The following is a 20,655-nucleotide window of genomic DNA, read 5'->3' as shown; positions in this document are numbered from 1 at the left end:
TAGCCATCTCCAAGGAGGGAGCTGGCTTGTTCCTTTCTTTTACACAGTCTGACCCTTAGGGAGTCTTGTCCTTAGGGAGGACCCTGGCTTGTTTGTTTCTCACCCAAAATCTCAAAGATTGAGAACCTTGGTTGGTTTATTTCTGTGGCCAGTTAGAAGTGAAGATGGCTGGGTAAGCATTTGGAGTGCCTCCTAGAGTCTCATCTTATGTTTGTTTGTTTATGGCACACCTTTAATTACCTGAATTTTGTAGAAATACAGTTGAAGTGGTCAAAAATTGCATATGAGTTTATCAACTTTTAGAAAATTGACAAAATTTTATATGAAGGTGTGAAATATTATACATATGTATTATTGTTTTTTAATTTTAAAACTAGTAATGGAATAATAAATAATTCCAAACCTTAATTAAAATTAGTATTTAATGTACTTCTTGGACCTGATTTACTTCACTAATATTAGAGCATATTTAAAATTAGGAGATGCTTATTTCGTATTTTAGTTCTCTGTTTCTTTACTTTTTATTATTGTTATTATTTTTGCTTTCTCTATGCATGTTGAGAATTTGAATTTTCAAGATATTGAAAACAGTGGCATATTTATTGTGGTTCTCCACTTGATGTCCTTTCATCCTTTGGCTTCTATTTGTGTCAATCTGTTTAATGCTCTTGGCTGCATTTCCATACATACTCACAAGGCAGAGTTATTCTAGAAAACATCATCCTTCTTTACTACCAGTTGAACACTACAGTGTAGTCCTACAATACAGTTAATATAGGACCCAGTTATCTTTTACAACACGTTGGGCTCTGCTCTGTATCACAGGGCAAGCCACCTGAGAATGTCCATCTGACAGATACTTCTTGAGTAGCATGTTATGCAGAGGTTTCACATACCAGTGTGTGTGGTTTACCAGTTGGGAATTTTGGGACCAGGGATGTGGGAGAACCAGCAGGCTCAGGAGAGAACTATTTCATTTATGGCTAGAAGGTGAAGGGGGTGTTCTATACATCACTGAAGGGTGTGGTAAGCTTATTTTTCAAGGAGGGGGATCCTGGAGGTCACAAAGGAAAGATTCTAGGTGGGAAGGAGAATAGTGAACTGATAGCTTCAAGAGGCAATGAGCGTGGCTTGCTACTTTTCATTCCCTCTATTTTCTTGGTTATCAGAAAAATATTTTCCCAGGACCCTCGTAGATAGGAAGTATGAGTGAAGAAAGAGGGAAGTTACAGAAGATGAGAGAGGAAAACATACATAGTCTGAGAATGTCAGAAGTGGTAGGATACCTGTGGGGAAGATAGATTGATTTCAAACCTTAGAAAAGTTAGCTAGACCATTAATTAATTAATCAATCAAGAAAATAAGTAAAAAATGTAGTGATATAGACTCTGCTGAATAATGAGGACATGTTGTTGAATTAGATATATTTTCTACTGAGTCTGGTGGGTGAGATAGACACAGACATTACAACAGGGAGTATTATGACAGAGAGACCAGGGTGTGGTGCTTTCAGTAGAAATATGGAGGAGGGTATCTCTAACCCCGGGGCTCAGAGAAGGCCTCCTGGAAGGCACCATGGTAAGAACTTAATTTTCCATAGAAGTAGCAGTTAATCTGGCAGTGGCTGAGAATCCTCTTGAGTGTGGGGACCAGAGAGCAGGTGGTCATTTAGACCATGTACGGTAGCTACCTGGGTATGTCATCTAGCCTTGAGCTTGGGAAGTACCCGAAGAAATGAGCAGTTGAGAGGCCACTCTGGTCTAGAAGAGCTAGGGAAAGGGGACAAATAGAAATAGTTTCATAAATGGTTCAGTTTATGCTATAATATTGATCACCTTAGCCTTCATGGAAGAGCAGCTACTTCCATTTCCCCATGAAATTATCAGTTTCTCTTTATGACATGTTTTTTGCATCTTGTTTAGGGAATTCTTTCTCACCTTGATTTCATAAAGGTGTTTTACGGTATCTTCCTGTAAAATTTTTATAATTTTCTTTTCACAATTAGGTTTATGATTCACTTGGAATTTATTTTTATGTACTATATGATGTAGAGATCTTATTTTTTTTTCTGAATGATTAATCGGTGGTTCAAGGACTATTTACTGAGTTGTCTGTTCTTTCTCCACAGATTTATAATGCTGTCTCTATAATATACCAAGTTGTAATGTATGTATATATCTGTTTCTAGGCTTTCTGTTCTCTTCCACTGGTCTATTTGTCTATTTCTATACTAGTATTACACTGTTAATTACTATAGTTTTGTAATGCATCTTAATATTTGGTAGGGAAAGACCCCTTCCTTAACTCTTCCTCAAAAGTATATTCTTTGCCTTTTACTTTTCCATATGAATTTTGAGATAAGCTTAATATGGTCTCTGAGAAACTGAAATTTTGATTAGAACTGCATTTTAGTTATAGATTATAGATACAGAAATGGCATCTTTACAACAATGAACGTGGTTTATCTCTCCTTTTATCTAGATATTTTTAACGTCTTTGAAAAAAGTTTATTATAATTTTCTCTGCAAGGGTCTCATGCATATCTTGTTAGGTATATTTCTGTGTACTGATAGTTTTTGTTGCTCTCGCTAATATTTTTAAATTACATTTTGTAATTCATTGTGACTGGTATACGGGAATGCTTGTTTCTGGTGTATAGTTTCTAGATCCATTCACCTTACTAACCTCTTTCTCTAGATCCAATTGTTTGTTTGTAGATTTTATTGAGTTTTTATATAACATTTATGTAAATCATACTTAAAAGTACGTGAATTATACCTGTACAGCCCAGTGAATTATCACAAAGTGGTTTTGGTTTGTTAATGTAATTTGTGAATAACTGTAATTATTTTTCCCTTTCAGTCCTTATACCTCTGTAAGTTGATATCATTGTGTATAAAGTAAAGTAGAATTCTTTTCTGAAACAAGTTCACTTGAGCATCTCTGAGGCCTCATGCTCTAATGAGCTGTGTTTGACGTGTAAATACTTTAGAAGTCATCAAAGAAAGGAAATTACCTTTATTTGGAAATTTTAACAGTACTTAATAAAAGAGCCTACAAGGTGGTAGTATTTCAGTTAATTGACTACTGTCCAGGATTTGGTCTTTAGCATTTGTGAAATGCTAAAATGAAACTTGGTGATAAACAAATACAAATTAATTTACTGAGACTAAGATTCAGAGAGAAAAGCACACACGTCTCACACTAATATTTTCTTGTGGCGAGAACACTCAGGTCCTCTCTCTAGGGTATGTCATTTGGGGTACTTGGGAAGTCAAACTAAGAAAACAGCATGTTGCTTACTGTGAGATCATCGAGTTAAAGCAAAAAGGTAGAGTATCTCACAAACATGGAGTCTTTTGTGCAGCTGTGGGTTGTTTGAGGAATACATTTAGATGTTCTACCCTGTCTTCATCACACCCCAAGCAGTTTGAGAGGCAGCAAGATGTAGTGAAATAATACTAGACTTTGTAGCCAGTAGACAGGGATTTAAATCCTAGCTTATAGTGTACTGACCTTAGGGGTTTCATTTTTCTCACTGGTGAAATAGAAATCATGACACTGTTCATTTAAAAGAAATGTATCCTCTCAAAGTATTTGTTACATAGTAAATCCAGCAGAATCATGGATTTATATTTGTTTATCCATGCCTATGGGTAGAGAGGAAAGTGCCAATGATCTTTTCCTAATTTGTCAGAATGGTCTTAGAAGTATTAATCTGTTTTTAAATACAGAGATAGCAATTTCAGCTTTATCACCAGATGTATTAGTTTTCTATTGCTGCTGTAATAAATTGTGGCAAACGTAGATAATAAACACAGATTTATTATCTTGTAGTTCTGGAGGTCAGCAGTCCTAAAATCAAGGTGCTGGCAGGGCCGAGCTCCCTCCAGAGGCTCTAGGGGAAATCGGTTTCCTTGCTTTTTCCGGCTTCTTAAAGGCTGCCGGCGTTCCCTTGGTTCATGGTCGTTTTCCCTATCTTCAGATCTACCAGTATATCGTCTTCAACTCTGTGACTCTGACCTTCTACTTTCATGATCATATCTCCTTCTCTGACTCTCATCCTCCCGCTTACTTCTTATAGACTCTTGTAATTACATTGAGCCCACCAGTATAATTCAGGATAATCTCTCCATCTCAAGATCCTTAATCACACATGCAAAGTCCCATTTGCCATGTAAGGTGACATACTCACAGGATCAGGATGTGGACATCTTGGGAAAGCCATTATTCTGTCTACCCCACCAGGTTAATGAATTACCAAATAAGATACTTAATTAGAATTACACATTTCATTTGTGGGTTATTTTCATAGAAAAAAGCATCAATTTCTAAAGTTGCAAGAGTCTTATAAAATGCCTTTCTTTAAATAATACTTCTAAGGAAAGATATGTATTAACAGAGAATAGAATTAGTTGGTAGCAGTTATGAATATTCATAAGTCTCCATATTGTAAAAGAGAACAAGATTGACATTCTCATTAAAATTCTCAATTTAACATCTTTCAAATTTAGATTATTTGAAATAATTGTGAAGCAAAATGGTTTCCACCCCTTCAAGGCTGTAGGGAGAGAGTACAGAGCCCACATTTCTTTTTGAGTTTCCTTTTGTTGATTGTGAACATTTGCATTTGTAAAGTTAGGCTCTGGAATTTCACTAGCTACTTTTAAAGAAAAAGCAGGTCTGGAGCCCAATTTTGCTTGTAGAAATGGAGAAAGGGCTGAAAAGGATTTTCTGTATTATCAGTGAAATTATATATTTTGTGCCTCGTAAAGTAGTTGTTAAGATTCAGCGTGATCACTTTTACGAAGTCCTGACACCTGCTTCAGTGAGTGAGAGCAGTTTGAGTCTCTTACACTCTTCTGTACTTTCCATCTTTTGTCTCTTATTAATTTCCTGACTTGTCTTAAATTTTCATAAATTATTTTCCTAATCTCCTGATGAAAGCTATACCTTGAGTTTTTCATTTGGGGTATTGTATTTTTTTAAGTTGATTAGGTTTACTTATGATATACCACTTATTACAGTTTCCTGTTGCTTGGAAGTATCTTTAAGTTTGTTACTTATTTCTTTATCCATGGTAAAATACTGATTTTATGGTTTGTGTTTGCTAATCCCAGTGTTTGAAGTCTTTTCTGTTATCAGCTGATCCTGCTGATTTGCTTCTTTGTCTAATTCAAGGTTCAAGGATCCCAGGGCAAGTCCTGTAGTTCAACCTGAGCTACAAAATGACCTGCTTCCTACCCCGAGATGGTAGTCTTTGGGGTCCCAGCTTATTGTAGGGAGGGTCTCCTGATAGTTTTCCTACTCTGTGTAGTTCTGGGCTTTATCTGTTTCCTTTGCCTTTCAAGGCAACTGAAATATAGAAAGTTAAATTTTGGGGGGATTGCCTCTCTGCTTATATTTACTTCTCTAGGTTCCCCTTTTCCCATGGTGTTGCTCTGATATTTCCATATTTTTATTGCCCTGTCTTTTTGTTGTTTTCAAGTAGTTGTTACTTCTTTTTCACCAAGATTTTTTTTAGTTGTTTTATCATGAGGGTTTGTCCAAACAAGCTGCGGGGGCAGAACTAGCAAATTTTCCTAGAACTCTTTCATTTTCTTTTGAGATTAGGTTTAGGCTCAGAACGTCTCATTACCTTTTGGGTTTTTATTTGCTTTATTTTATAGAGGAAATATCTGTTGGCTGAGGAAATATGTACAACCTAAAAGTAGCGAGTTAAGTTTGATTCGGGGACCTTACTGAGGGAGGAGACAGGGTATATAGGAGTTCTTTGCTGGAAAAAAATGTAGTTGAACATCAAAATATTACTGCTAATCACAAAAATAGACATCTCAAGTTAACCATTTTAGTACTTTCTATGTATGGGAAGATGCAAGAGTCCAGGCTCAAATTATTCCTTAGATACGCATCTTATAACTGTCTAGGGCCAGTATCCCCAGCACAGAATGCTTCCTGTTTTTCTCCATCGTGAATTCCTTTCAGGGCGCACCATGCGGGAGGAGTGGGGGGCGGCTGCAGTGGCTGCTGACTTGATGGCTGGCAACATTGTTGTTTACTGGAATGGCAAGCAACACTCCCTTTGCACACATCCAGCGCTCAGAAAAGTAAGGATATTTGCCCAAGGTCCAATAGCAAGTAAGAAGTAACATTGGGATTCTAGCCTTGCTCTCTTCAACCCTGAAGCCTATATGCTTAACCAATTCAGTGCACTGTAACCTTTGGATTCCAATGTTTTCTGTTCCTGGATTATGGAACAAATCCATGGAGAGTAAATGACTTGTGTTTTTCTTATCAGGTTTTCATCCCTCAAGGTCAGCGCCCTCTCCGTGGCTCTTGGGAACACAAGCATTTCTATGCCTCTTTCACAAGACCTTTGCCTGGTTCTAAAACATCTAATAAGTAAGAAACCCCCTTCCATCACCCCCCCGTACCCTTCAGAACTGAATTTAAGGACATGCAGTACCCCACCTCTAACCACAAACTTTTATTTCCTTTTCAGCTGCAGGATTTTCCACATCAAAAGACCAAAATAAATTCCCATCTGAATTTGGAAAGAGCTAAGGACAAAAGAACCCAGAAAGAAATCCTCTTAGGTGAGCAAAGGAAGGAAAATGAGGTAGGGAGGGACTTGTGAACTTACAGCTTTATTAGATAGTGTTAGGATAGTTTTGGAATTTTGGTTGGTGAATGCCCACGAGGCCCCTTGGCATGGTGGAAAACACAGGAGCTTAAGAGCCAGGCATACTTGAATTGGCTATCAGTTCCCCTACTTACTAATTCTAAAATATTGAGTAACTCAGTTTCCCTCTCTGACCATCAGTTTCTTCATCTATACATTTGTAATAATAAAACCTATCTCTCAAGGTTTCCATGTGAAATATAGTATTTCAGTGAGTGTTTGTGCTTGGTATATGCTTACTAAATAGTTGTAGTAGTTGTTGTCTTTATTGTTGCAACTGTAGGGGTGGGAAAATTTTCCCTTCTTCCTTTATAGGTCCCTTGACTGGTCTAATAATTAAACTGACATAAGACAGATTAACAGGATAAAAACAAATTTAATTTTGTATGTACAGGAGTCCCACAAAAATGTGAGACTCAAGTGATCAGAACAGAGAGCTGTTATACCTTGTAGATTAAAAAAACAATGTATTGGGCTTCCCTGGTGGCGCAGTGGTTGAGAGTCCGCCTGCTGATGCAGGGGACACGGGTTCGTGCCCCGGTCCGGGAAGATCCCACATGCCGTGGAGCGGCTAGGCCCGTGAGCCATGGCCGCTGAGCCTGCGCGTCTGGAGCCTATGCTCCGCAATGGGAGAGACCACAACAGTGAGAGGCCTAAATACCGCAAAAAAAAAAAAAAAAAAAATGTATTTATGAAGAATCGACAAGGCAAAGGGGTTTGGCCTAGAAATAGTAAAGAATTAACAAGGTTTGTTTGTACAGCCTTCTCGGGCCCTAAATTCCCTGTCTCTGGTGATAAGGATGCCTTCTACCCTTCTGGTACAGGGAGGATCTCTTTCTCTTGAGAAAGTTTTCTCCTGCTTTCAGGGGGACAAAGGAGGGTCAGAGTATCATTCTTGCACCAGCTGGTTCTCAAGTACCTTTAATTCAAAATAATCAATATGCCAACATGGCATATTTTGGGGTTACATATTCTAAACCCCTATACCCCTCTCAAACTCTCCATCTGGTGGGTACCATAAAATCAGGCAAAAGAGAATCTTTCTTTTCCTGTTTTCTTTTTGGTTACCTTTTTGTTAGCATGCCCAGTTACTTCTCCCTTCTCTATTGCTTCCCCTTCTTCAGTGCCCTGAAAATGAATCTCTTGCCGTCTCCCTTCTTCCAAATCCTTGCTTTTCTCTCTTAGTTCTACACATTCAACACCTCCTTTGTTCAGGGCATCTTCCCATTTCCACTCAGTTGAATCTCTTTCATTGTCTCTGCCATTAGCCTCCAAACAAACTAGTCATCCTCACATCACTTTGCTTCCCCAAGTCCCTCTCTCCCTGAGTTGGGAGGCCACCTAAAAGTGAGACAAAGCCATGAAGTCCCTAGACCTTAGTTTTCTGACTAATTTTCTTTCTACCTCATTTTGGCAGCTTCATTTCATCAAGTAAAAGTTATATGTGTTTTCTATCTATTCTGTGTTTGCTTGTGGATATCTTTATCTTTTTTTTTTTACATACTTTGTATTATAAAGGTAGACACATGCTCATCGTGAGGATTTTGGAGAACAACAAAACTTTATAAGGAAGGAAATAAAAATTGTTCATTTCATTACCCAGATATAACTCCTATTAACTAATTGATATATTTCCTTTCAGTATATACAATTTTGTATCCTGCTGTATTAGTTTCCTAGGACTGCCATAACAAAGTACCACAGGCTGGGTATCTTAAACGGCAGAAATTTATTTCCTCAGAATTCTGAGGCATAGAAGTCTAAGATCAAGGTGTTGACCAGGTTGGTTTCTTCTCAGTCCTCTCTCCTTGGCTCGTAGATGGCTATCTTTTCCTCCCTGTGTCTTCACATGGTCTTCCCTCTATGTGTCTCTGTGTTCTAACTTCTTCTTATAAGGACACCAGTCATATTGGATAAAGGCCTACCCTAATGATCTCATCTTAACTAAATTACCTCTTTAAAGGTCCTATATCCAGGTACAGTCACATTCTGAGGTACTGGAGGTTAGGACTTCAACATGTGAATTTTAAAGGGACACAATTCAGCCCATGCTTTCTCCTCTAAAACCTGTTTTCTTTAAAAATTATCTCACATGAGAATCTCCCTTGTCAGTAACAATTTTGGGCAACATTTTTGTTGGCTGCGTAATATCCCTTCATAAAAGTATACTGCAATTTATTTAACCATTTCCATGTTTTTGGATATTTTGTGTGTTTCCATTTTTTCACTAATATAAATGCTTCAATGAATCGTTTTGTACATGAATCTTTATTTGCATATCTGACCATTTTGTTTGGTAGATTGTTTAAAGAGTAATTACTGGCTCAAAAGGTACGACTATTCTATGGCTCATAATTACACACTGGAAAGTTGTTTTCTAGAAGTTTTTACCAGTTTACATTCATACCAGCAAGGACAGCAGTCAAACATGCACTCATATAAACTGCTTGGTGAGAGTGAGAGAGGAACAGTTAATCTCACATGGTTGTTTCAATTTACAGTTATTGATGACTGATAAGGTAAAATATTTCATGTTTTTATATTTCCTTTTTTGTGACTGGTTTACGTATGGTTTTTTGCCCATTTATGTTTGAGGATCTATCATTTTAGATGATAAGCTTATGACTAAGACTAGGATCTATTTCAATGAGGGAAATCTCAGAAAAAGCCAAATTCCGAAGAATATTATGGATCCAGAATCCAAGACCAATTGGTCAGAGTCTCTTCTGTGGAGAAGACTTGGCATGTGATGACATAGGCTGCAAGAAAGCTTTGCAGGGAAGAATCTAACATATTCCTTTCTCCAGGGAAGTCTGTTGTGGGCACAATACTGCCACTTATAAAAATAATCTTACTGAAGAGAAAGGCTGAGAGTGCATTGGCTGAGAAAAGGCTGAGCTAGATGTCTGTTATATGAGGAAAGCCCCTAGGAGAAAGAGCATAGAGATATGGTTCATAGGACTATGACTCTGCACAGTTTTTAGAATGTGTGAGACACTGGGAAATTTTTGATGCACAGAAGCCCTACATGTATGATTAGTGTCCAAAAGTCTTTTGTTAGTGTTCAAGGTTGATGCCTCAGAGTACTCTAGTAGAGAGAAATCCTGTGAAGGTAATGAATATAAAGGAATTTTTAGTCATGAGGCCGATCTTAATTTGACATCTGAGGATTCACACTTGAGAACTTATTAATTAATATGGCTGTAAAAATGTGGGAAGGCCTTCAGGCAGAACTCGGTTCTCTTTCAACACCAGAAGTTTCATAGGGTGGGGAAACTTTCCCAATGTGAAAGAAATTGCAGTGAATAATCAAGGTTTTTCCACCATATGAAAATGCATAGTGAAGAGAAACCCTATGAGGGTATTAACTGGGAAAGATTTCAGGACAAGCTCAGACATTTTCTTTTGAAACATGAGAGAGTTCCAAGGTAAGAAAATGGTTGCAATGCCTGTGTGGAAGGCTTTTCAGATCTAGCTCAAATCTTATTAAGCCAAAAAAGAATTCATGGTGCAAAGAAAGCTTATGCATGTAATGAATGTGGGAAGGGGTTTTGGTGGTATCAGTCCTTATAGAATATCAGAAAATTCGTAGTGGAGATGGAAGGAGATCGTTGTTTATCATCTGCAAATTCATAGTGGAGAGAAACTACTAGAATGAATAAGCCTTCAATTAGAGGCTAAGTCTTATCTATCATTAAGTGATTCATAAAGGCAAGACCCTCAATGTATGTAAAAAATATGAGTGGGCTTCCCTGGTGCCGCAGTAGTTGAGAGTCCGCCTGCCAATGCAGGGGACGCGGGTTCATGCCCCGGTCCGGGAAGATCCCACATGCCGCGAAGTGGCTGGGCCCGTGAGCCATGGCCGCTGGGCCTGCGCGTCCGGAGCCTGTGCTCCGCAATAGAAGAGGCCACAACAGTGAGAGGCCCGTGTACCACAAAAAAAAAAAAAATGAGTATGCTTTCCTTAGGATTTAGCCTTATTTGGTATCAGTGAGTTCATAGTGCAGTGAATGTAGAAAGGCCTTCAATTTGAAGTGTAATCTTGCTCAGCATTAGACAGTACAGGAATCTGATTAATGTAATGCTGTGGAAAGGTCTTTGTGAGAAAAATCAGATCTTGGTAAAAATGAAAAAAGGATTCATAATAAAAGTTAATTAAAATACTTTCCATTTATTGCATATAATTATACACTTACCATGTATACTACTACTATAAGAACTTTACATAGTTTGTTTAATCATTTAATTCTTGGAACAATCGGATAATATAGGAACTCTCATCCTTGTTTTACATGTGAAGAAACCAAGAAAAAGAGATGGAAGAATTTTCCCAAGGTCACACAGCTATCACTGGAAGAGCCAGGGTTTGAATCCTAGACAGTTTAATTATTCTAGGTTTATACTGGCAATGTGTAAATCTTCAGAGATTTGTTAGCCTTTATTCATCATTAAGTGATTCATTCCAGAAATCACAATTCACTCTTCAGTGCAGTGAGTTTTGGTAGCCTTCAGTCAGTTTTGGAATCTGGTAAATACTCCCAGAAACTCCACATTGAGCTCCAGAAAATGGAGTAAAGGTTATAAAGCCTTTATTGCTTTGAATAGGGATCACCTCCAAACTTGAAAGATTTCATTAATAACTGGATTCTCTTCTCAAATGTTCACCACAACCACTTCTCATGGTGTAGGCTCTGAAATTGGCTAGGTCAGTTTCATCATCACTAAATAAGGGAGAATTGTCCAGTTCTACAAAAGACTGAGTAGGAATGAAGGCCAGACAGATGTGTGTGCTGGAAGCTTCAGGAAAGGTTCCAGATCATTTTAGGAATTATAACCAGAAAAGCCAAAATAAACCGAGAAAATCTAGCCGATAAGAAGTGGAGAAACTAGGGTATATGGAATGATTTTCCTCCCGGTATGGGTATAGACATAGGTTGCTTGTCTATCACCCAGTATTCAGAGGAACTACTGCTTGAAATTGCCATAGGAATATTCAGTGCCTTAGCATTGACAGATCAGTATGCCTTCCAGAAACTCAAGGTATAAGAACTCTAATACATTGATTTTTATATCCTCTCACTTTAAGAAGGCAGCATGGGGATTTCCCTGGTGGTCCAGTGGTTAAGACTCTGCACTTCCACTGCAGGGGGCATGGGTTCAATCCCTGGTTGGGGAAATAAGATCCCACATGCCGTGTGGCACGGCCAAAAGAATAAAAAAAAAGAGAGGCAGCATGGTACAGCAGAAAAGTATTTGTGTTCTAGAATCAGCTATACCGACGTTTATTTACCAGCTTAACCACCTTCTAGCTGTGTGACCTTGGTTATATTTAATAAATCTCTCTGAGTCTCATGTTGCTCATTTTTTGGGTCAGAATATTAATACCACAACAAGTTGTAAAGATTCAAGGGATTTTAAGGGTTATAAAGTGTCTAGTGTAGTGCCTGGCACATAGTACACACTTAATGAATGTTTGCTATAATTTTTTTAGTTCTTCCAGGGCCTCAACCCTCTATAATACAGAGCTCCCTGACCCCAGTGTTTTACAGCTGTGTTGAGATATTAATCACTTTAGACCATGAGCTTCTGCTAAGTCATATGGTACCTTTGTGTGAATTGGAATATGGTATCTCTTCCTCAAAACATTTTATTACTACCTGCCAGAAAATTGTCATAATAAATGCAAATATCTATGATGTGCACAGTATGAATGATACCCTGCAGAATCATGTGATGCACAGCTTGCACAATCTGCAAATGGTAGGCTAAATAGTGGACCTCCAAAGATGTCTGTCTTAATTCCCAGAACCTGAATATGAACCTAATATGTTACTTGAAATGGTAAAAGGTTAAGGATTTTGAGCTATGGAGATTGTCCTAGATGATTAGGGTGGGCTCAGTATAATCACAAGGCTCTTTATAAGAGATAGGCAAGATGGTCAGAGTTATAGAGAGAAGATATGTGGGCAGAAGCAGGGGTCAGAGAGGAAATAAGATGCTAAGCTGATGACTTTGATGTTGAAGAAAGAGACCATGAGCCAAAAAATGTAGACTCTAGAAGCTAGAAAAAGCAAGGAAATGCTTCTCCCCTAGAGCATCCAGAAGGAATGCAACCTTGTGAACCCATTTTAGACTTTCGACTTCTAGAACTGTAAAAGAATAAACTTATGTTGCTTTAAGCCACTAAGTTTGTGGTAATTTGTAGTGACAATAGGAAACTAATACACTGTACAGGCAGCCCAATTTGCCTGGAGCTTCCAGGCCAGTTACTTCTGGCAATGAACAGTCTTGTCCAGTATAGCCCCATGTCTGTAGATAAGTTATCATTTTGTATATGTGTTATGGTCTTAAGATTTGGAAACAGTGCTCCAATAGATTGTTGTTCCATTTGAGAAAGGAGTTTTTTCTCTTCTGTACTTTCCCAGGGGTTCTGGATGCAGAAGGAATGAAGATAAGTTGATCCATTGTTTCTCCAAGTGTGATATGCCTGGTAGCTCAGGTGCAGCACTTTGCTTGTTATCAGATTTCTGATCCTTAGAGAGGAATATTTTCTGAATCAATTGAGACGAAATTGAAGTATAAATCAGAATACCAGTATGTGGGGTTTTGTCTCTTCTGATGACAAGATGTCTCTTCAATGGGTAGTGCTGGATGTATACAGACAGAATTTACCTCCTGATGCCAATTTTTGCTACAACATACTGTTGCAAAGAGTGTTTAGGAGATACTCTGCCATTGGTTATGTTTATTCTCCCATGTTAATTCTCTTAGATCAACTCCAGTAATTACTGAGGCACTCCATTGTGACAGCCTACATTCCAGGATAAGAAATAAATTTTATATCTTCTGCCAATTCCAATTGATCGAAATCGGTTTTAATAATATGCTGGCTTGACAATGATTCTGAGGTGCAAGGGGAAATTCTATGGTAGATTGCTGATGTCTGCCATAGATAGGAGATTGGCATCAGGCTGGCCTCATATATTACATCCTTATGATGATTCTTTTATTTATTCAGAAACATTTGTTAAGCATCTTCTTTATACCAGGCACTGTGATATATATTTTGAATAGAGAGGTGAAAAAGATATGTTCCTAGTCCTAGAGAAGCTGATATTAGTAGAAGAGACACATAAACAAATGTACACAGCAAAATATCACAGATGCTTGATAAAAGTCTATATAGAATACATTAGAGACACAGAGGAGGACATAATTAATTCTGTTGGGTGGGAGAGGGTTCCAGAAAGAAATTAATGCCTAAGTCCTGCAAGGTGTGTAGATGTTGTCAGCTTTAACTGTTGGGGCTGAGAAATAGAAGAGAGTCATTCTAAGCAGTGGTGGTATGAGCAAAGACACATTATATGAAATAATTCAATGTTTTCAGTATATTTATGGTATGTTCAAAATGGTTAGTATACTTGGAACATAGAAAGTGAGAGGGTATTTAATGAGAAGAAGATAGTGGCCAGATCATTGAGAGCCTTGAATGCTATACTAAGAACAGTGGGGAGATATTGGGATTTTAGGCAAGGGATTATTAACAGGAACAGATTTGCATTTTAGAAATATCCAGTGAATGAGTTTTTTTTAATTAATTTTTATTGGAGTATAGTTGCTTTACAATGCTGTGTCCATTTCTACTGCACAGCAAAATGAATCAGCCACACACACACATATATCCCCTCTTTTTTGGATTTCCTTCCCATTTAGGTCACCACAGTGCATTAAGTAGAGTTCCCTGTGCTATACAGTATGTCCTCATCAGTTGTCTAGCGGATGAGATTTTGATGGATAGACTGGAGAAGACAGAACTGGGTACAGGGAGACGAGTTCAGAGGCTATTACAAAAGAGGAGAGATGTTGAAGCCTGAGTTAAGGCAGTGGGAATGAAATTAGAATACATGTATGTGAAAAATTAAGAACTCAGTGGCTGACTGGAGGATATAGGGAGGCCGATGAGAAGAAGGAATCTAGGATGATCTTCAGTTTTCTTTCTGCCTTTGGTGGTTGAAATGTAAAAACCATTCCATGAGCTGGAGAACTCAGAATGAGGAACAGGTTTGAGGGGAAAAAATGATGAGTTCAATTTTGAACAAAGTCTGAAGCACCTTTGGAATGTCCAAGAGGAAGTATTCAGCAGGCAGTCAGGAATTTATTCTGCTGTGAAGCAAGTAGGGTTACAGATAGATTTGGAGGTCATCAAGCATAGAGGTGCTGGTTTTAATTAAGGTATGAATGAGCTTGCCCCAGGAGAGTGTGTGGAGTGAGAAAAGGTGGGGGCGGGGAAGAATCTCAGAAATACAGGCATTTGGGAGTGGGGATGGGGGCAAAAAAGCTGAGAATGAGCAGCAGGAAAGGTAGGAGGGGAACCAGGGGAAATACTACATTCTTCTTGTGCTCTCTTGTGGCAGTCTGAGTTTCTTTCCCAGAATAAATTTCCCCTCTCCTGTCTTCAGTCTCCCCTGTCTCTGACTATCTTGGACCCATAATTTCCAGTTCCACCCTACCTGTGAGACTGGGGCTACCAGGTCCTCTGGTGGTCACTTCTCAAGTGTAAAACTCCCCTTTGACTATTGCTACAATTTAAGAACAATTTGGAACACCCACTTCCCTGAGTTGCAAAAGAATAAAAGGCAAACATTGGGGGCCCTTCACTTTCTACATTTATATGCTCCTCACCTCTTGATCTATTCTGTTGGCCATATTAATTTCAGTAAATCCCAGTTCTCATCATATCCCTTTCCTTTATAATTAACTAGCTCCCTTTATAATGAAAGTATATTCTATTTTGTATTTTTATTATAGTAAGTATAATATTTAGATACAGTATATTCTATATTATAATAAGGCCTATATATGGCTTAAAAATATTTAGTCATAACAAAAAATAGCAGTATTTAGCTTCACCTCCCCACACTCACCAGGCTCAAGTGCCTGAAGTAACCAACTTTGAAATGTGTTAGCTATTTATTTTGGTTTTTATCTCAATAATTCTAAACAATACGGCTATACTATTATTTCTTGAGTTACTTATTTCAGGTATTAGCTGTTGACTTCCTGTTGTGGTAGATGAAGATTAAATTTTCACTTTTCCTCTCCTACTTCCCTTCTCCATCCTTTTAATATAGTTATAGCATACATTTTTAATGATAACATTTACATTATTGTGTGTGCATTGTTCACTAAAGAAACCAGTAGTGAATTGTGATTACATTTTTCTTGTACACATTTTTATCAATTCTAGATTGAATAATTGCTTTTCACTTGCATTTTTTATATATTACTATCTTTTCCATCTAATCTGTATGTCTGTTTTTTTTGGTTTTGTTTGGGTTTTTGCAACATACTCAAGTAAGTTAGGTTATTTTCTGGAAATCCCCTTTCTAGAGCTTTCTGTCCTATTCCAGTCTGGACTATTTCCACCCCCAACTCCTGGAAGCTTTTAGAATTTCTACTTTATCACTGATATTCTGAAATTTCATGGTGATGTGTGGATATTTGTGTATCTATTGTACTGGACACTTGGTAGACTCTTTCAGTGTGTATGTTCTTGTGCTTAAGCTCTGGAAAATTTTATTGCAAGCTCCATAAGGACGGAGATTTTTATCTAATTTATTTCTGTGTCTACAATGCCTAGAATAATGCCTGATACATGATGGGCACTTATTATTTGTTGAATGAATGAATGATTATTTACATTTAAAATAATATGAATAAAATAATGCCAGTAAACCCACCATCCAGGACAAGAAATAGAACATTAGCCATACCTTAGTGCTCCCCCTGCCATGTGCGCTTCTCCAATCACCCCTCCCGTCTACCTCCATCTAGAGGTAACACTTCTCCCTGACTTTTGTATTAACAGTCCCCTTGGTTTTCTTATAGTTTTATCACCTTATATGTATGTCCCTAAACAATATATCGTTAATTTAAAAAAAATTGAAAAGCACACATCTAGTTGCATGAGAAAAGGGTAGTATTGCCTCTGTTAGATAATGTGTCCTAGGAAAACATAGGTTCTGAGTCAAAGACTGACTTCAGCGTTCCTGAGAATTTAGTAAAGCCATTTCTGGGAAAATTAGTGATTGAAATCATGAAGTTTCGTGTAAAGTTCTTTGCCTGTCTGGCTTTAATTTTTCTATTGTAGATAATTTTTTCTTTCTATCTGTAAGGTTGTAAGATGTTTTCTTTATTCTTTGAGTTCAGGAATTTGATCAGGGTATGCCTAAGTATGTTTTATAATGTAAGCTTCATGAAGGCAGGGATTTTTGTCTGTTTTGTTTACTGATATATCTCAAGGGCCTTAGAACCATGCCAGACACATAACAGGTCCTTATTAAATGTATTGATTAGATTAACATATAGCACCATAAAGTAATGAATGGATAGGTGAATGGATAAATGAATTAGTCAGTGTCAGTCTTGTCTGGAATTCAGAGGGATCATATGGTAGTTCCATTTTTAGTTTTTTGAAGAGCTTCCATACTGTTTTCCATAGTGGCAATTTACAACCCCACCAACAGTGTACAAGGGTTCTCTTTTCTCCACATCGTTGCCAACATTTGTTATTTGTAGACTTTTTGATGATAGCCATTCTGACAGGTGTGAGGTGATATCTCATTGTGTTTTTTTTTAAATTGAGGTAGAGTTGCTGTACAATATATGTTTCAGATGTACAATATGCTAATTCACAATTTTAAAGGTTATGCTCCATTTATAGTTATTATAAAATATTGGCTATATTCCCTGTGTTGTACAGTATATCCTTGTAGCTTATTCACTTTATACCTAGTAGTTTCTGCCTCTTAAATGCCTACCTCTGTCTCGCCCCTCCCCCTTTCCCTCTCCCCACCGGTAACCACTAATTTGTTCTCCATGTCTGTGAGTCTGTTTCTTTTTTGCTATATTCACAAGTTTGTTTTATCTTTCAGATTCCACATATAAGTGATATCATAGAGTATTTGTCTTTCTCTGTCTAACTTATTTCACTTAGCATAATACCCTCCAAGTCCATCCATGTTGCTGCAAATGGCAAAATTTCATTCTTTTTTTATGGCTGAGCAGTGTTTCATTGAATATATATGTCACATCTTCTTTATCCATTCGTCTGTTGATGAACACTTAAGTTGCTTCCATACCTTGGTAATTGTAAATAGTACTGCTAATGGATTAGCAGTATTGACCTTGTTGTATTTGGGTCAGTACCACTAGAACACCCAACTATGTGCAAGGATGAAAAGTGTTCCTATGCAAAAGAGGTCACATGTGAAGTCCAGTTCTCACACTGCTTTATTTCCAGAGAACAGTTGGCATTTCTGTACAACACAAATTGTCCTAGGGTAAAAACTGAAAATTCCAATATTTGGGCCTAGTTACCTTGGACACAAATTGTACTCTGAAATGGTGTTATTTCACTAATAAGTAGACAAGCACAGTATTTAAGTTTGTATGCAAGGGCTCAAAAGCTAGCACAAAGCTAGCTAGCAAAAAGAAAAAAAAGAAATAGCTAAAATGTCTGTTAGAGTATAAATTTCCAGAAAACTTGTTAACAAGAACATCCTATCAGACTAAATTCTAGTTTTTTCTTAAAAGGGTTTTTTACCCCTTAAGAAATGGTTCACCGATGTATAATCTTGTCTTTCTCTAGTAAGGCTTCCGTACATCTGGATGAATATCTAACTCCTTTTCTAGTATTTCACATAAAGGTTTGCCACCCTATCCCATGAAAGAATTCTAAGCAATCTTAAGTGCTAATCAAAAACAAACTCCACCTTGAAACTTGTTTGTGTTAAAGACAGATAAAGCCAGTAAAGAGAATTTACATGATTTCAGTGGTCTACATTGTGTGGGAATTGTAAGGGATCAATAAATAACACTTGTCTTCCCTGCCTAGGTTCAAAACCAATTGAAATATAAATGTAGGAATCAGATAGATGGAGATCAAAACATCATCTTCATTACTAATAAAGCTGGTTGGAGAAGATGCTTTTAGTGTGGAGTTCCAATTAGTGTGGACCCCAGAATTAGGCAGATTTGCCCAGACAACTGCAAAACCACAAGACTCCAGGCCAAAGTAGGCCCCTTATTGTATGGCAGGGAGCCAGTCAGAATGCATGTTCACTATAGGCACACAGATTCCTGAAAGAGAAGCAGAGAGCAAGGGCCCAAGCCAAGCCTACTCAGATATTTCTCCTAAACATATTAGTCATATAACTCATCTCTTTTCCCATGGACAGGAAAGCAGGAGTGTTAGTCTAGTTGAAGTTCTTCCACATGGAAGCATGAGAAGTGAAGATTAAGCGTTCCATCTAACATAGCTTAGTGATATCTTCAGTATTGCCATTTGCTTGAACCTGTCTATCCTCTACAGTACCAAAAATATCACAATTTTGCTTTTAGCTTCACAAAAAAAACTGTTGGGATATTTTAGGAAGACTTAGGTATAGTGCAAATAACTTAACTGCATAGTTTCATATTAAAGTCATATCAATGGAATATTTAAAAACTTCATCTAAATGCAGTAACAAAACATGAAGAAATGTTTCTTAAAGGCAAATGTACCAAAAGGAATCCATTTACAACTAGCTAAAGTGGGAACACAAAATATTGTAATTTGACCATGGTCTGTTCCTCTACTTACTAAAGCTTTGAAATGAAGCTTCATGTAAGAAATTTCCCTACTATATCTGCATTCATGTAATAACCACATATTGGGAAAGTATGTGGTATGGGGGTGGTAGAGAAGAGAAGGGAAGGGAAAAAAGAGAGAAAATGAGAAAGATTGCAGGGGATGGGCACCATGTGTGAAATTGTGGATGATCTGAGCTGTGTATTTGATGCAGAGATGGGGAGAGTATTGAGTGACAGTGGGATAGTGGGAAGTGATGTGAGCAAGGTATGTGTGATCATGGTGGCAATGGGGACGGTGTGAATAATAGTGGAGGATGGTATGAAATCACTGAAAATGAAGTAAGAGGCAATGTGAATGTTAGTGACAGGACAAGATCAGAAAGTATGTGATAATGATAGAGATGCAGTGCATGTCATACTGTGGAAGATGAGAACTGTGCATATGTATGGTTGTGTGAAAGAGTAGGGAGGGAAAGAAAATAGTGAGAAAGGACACGATGTTAATGAGACCCTGGGATGCTTGTGTGTTTGAAAATGTGGATGGGGCATTTCAAGCAATAATAGGAGGACGTAGACAGTGGGTGGAATGGGGAAAATGTAGTGTGATGGTAGAAGATAGGTACATGGTGGAAGTGATAGGGTTAGTGTGTTTATATGTTTGAGTGTGTGATGCTGGGGGCAATAAGAAGTATATCAATTAGTGGGGGCAGATAGGTACAGTGAGCATGCATGACAATGGGGAATGGTAATACTTATGATAACTTAGAGCATGGAAATCATGAGTGTCTGAGTGGAGTTGTTGAATAAAGTGTGTGATGGGTAAATGCAGTTTCTGAGTGTCAGTGAGGAATGGCAAAAGAATGTGTGAGAATGGAGGTGATGTGGTTATTGATTGTGAGTGTGTATGATATGGAGATAGCATGAGCATGTGGGAAAGGAATTTTGGAGGATGATGGAGGTTTTATAGTGGGGATGTGGACTGTGTGTATGATAGTGGGTATGGATAGGCACTGTGTGATAGTGTAGGGATTGAGTAATGGTAGATGTGACTGAGTGATGGAGATGGTGTGTGTGATAATGGAGGTTGATTAGAGGTACTTACATTTGACAGTGGGTGTCATGGTACTGTATGGACACTTGTGTGTATGATAGTACAGGATAGGATAATGTATGTGCAGAAATGGGAGTAATAAAGACAGTGTGTGGGTTAGTGTGATAGTTTGGAGAACTGGGACAGTGTGTGGAGATCATAAATCACAGTCATTATCACATAAGTCATAGAGGGAATCATGTGTGAATGAGATAGTGTATTAAAGATTCCGTGTGTGTGTTTGTCAGAG

The 20,655-nt window shown here is 37.8% G+C and overlaps 1 protein-coding gene across 2 annotated transcripts in view; it reads left to right on the top strand.

Moving 5' to 3' along the window:
* Positions 1–20,655, top strand: part of MAGED1 (MAGE family member D1) — a 73,435-nt gene that overhangs the window by 28,406 nt on the left and 24,374 nt on the right. The window contains exons 2-3 of one of the 2 annotated variants that reach the window (XM_030851471.3): positions 6,299–6,402; positions 6,503–6,596. The exons of the other annotated variant lie outside the window; for it this stretch is intronic. The gene's annotated coding sequence lies outside the window, so the exon portion shown is untranslated. The remainder of the gene's footprint in view (positions 1–6,298; positions 6,403–6,502; positions 6,597–20,655) is intronic. 2 annotated transcript variants of the gene reach the window in all.

The sequence above is a fragment of the Globicephala melas genome, chromosome X (assembly GCF_963455315.2).
Source record: "Globicephala melas chromosome X, mGloMel1.2, whole genome shotgun sequence".
Lineage (NCBI taxonomy): Eukaryota > Metazoa > Chordata > Mammalia > Artiodactyla > Delphinidae > Globicephala > Globicephala melas.
This window is presented reverse-complemented; position numbering and strand designations above follow the sequence as displayed.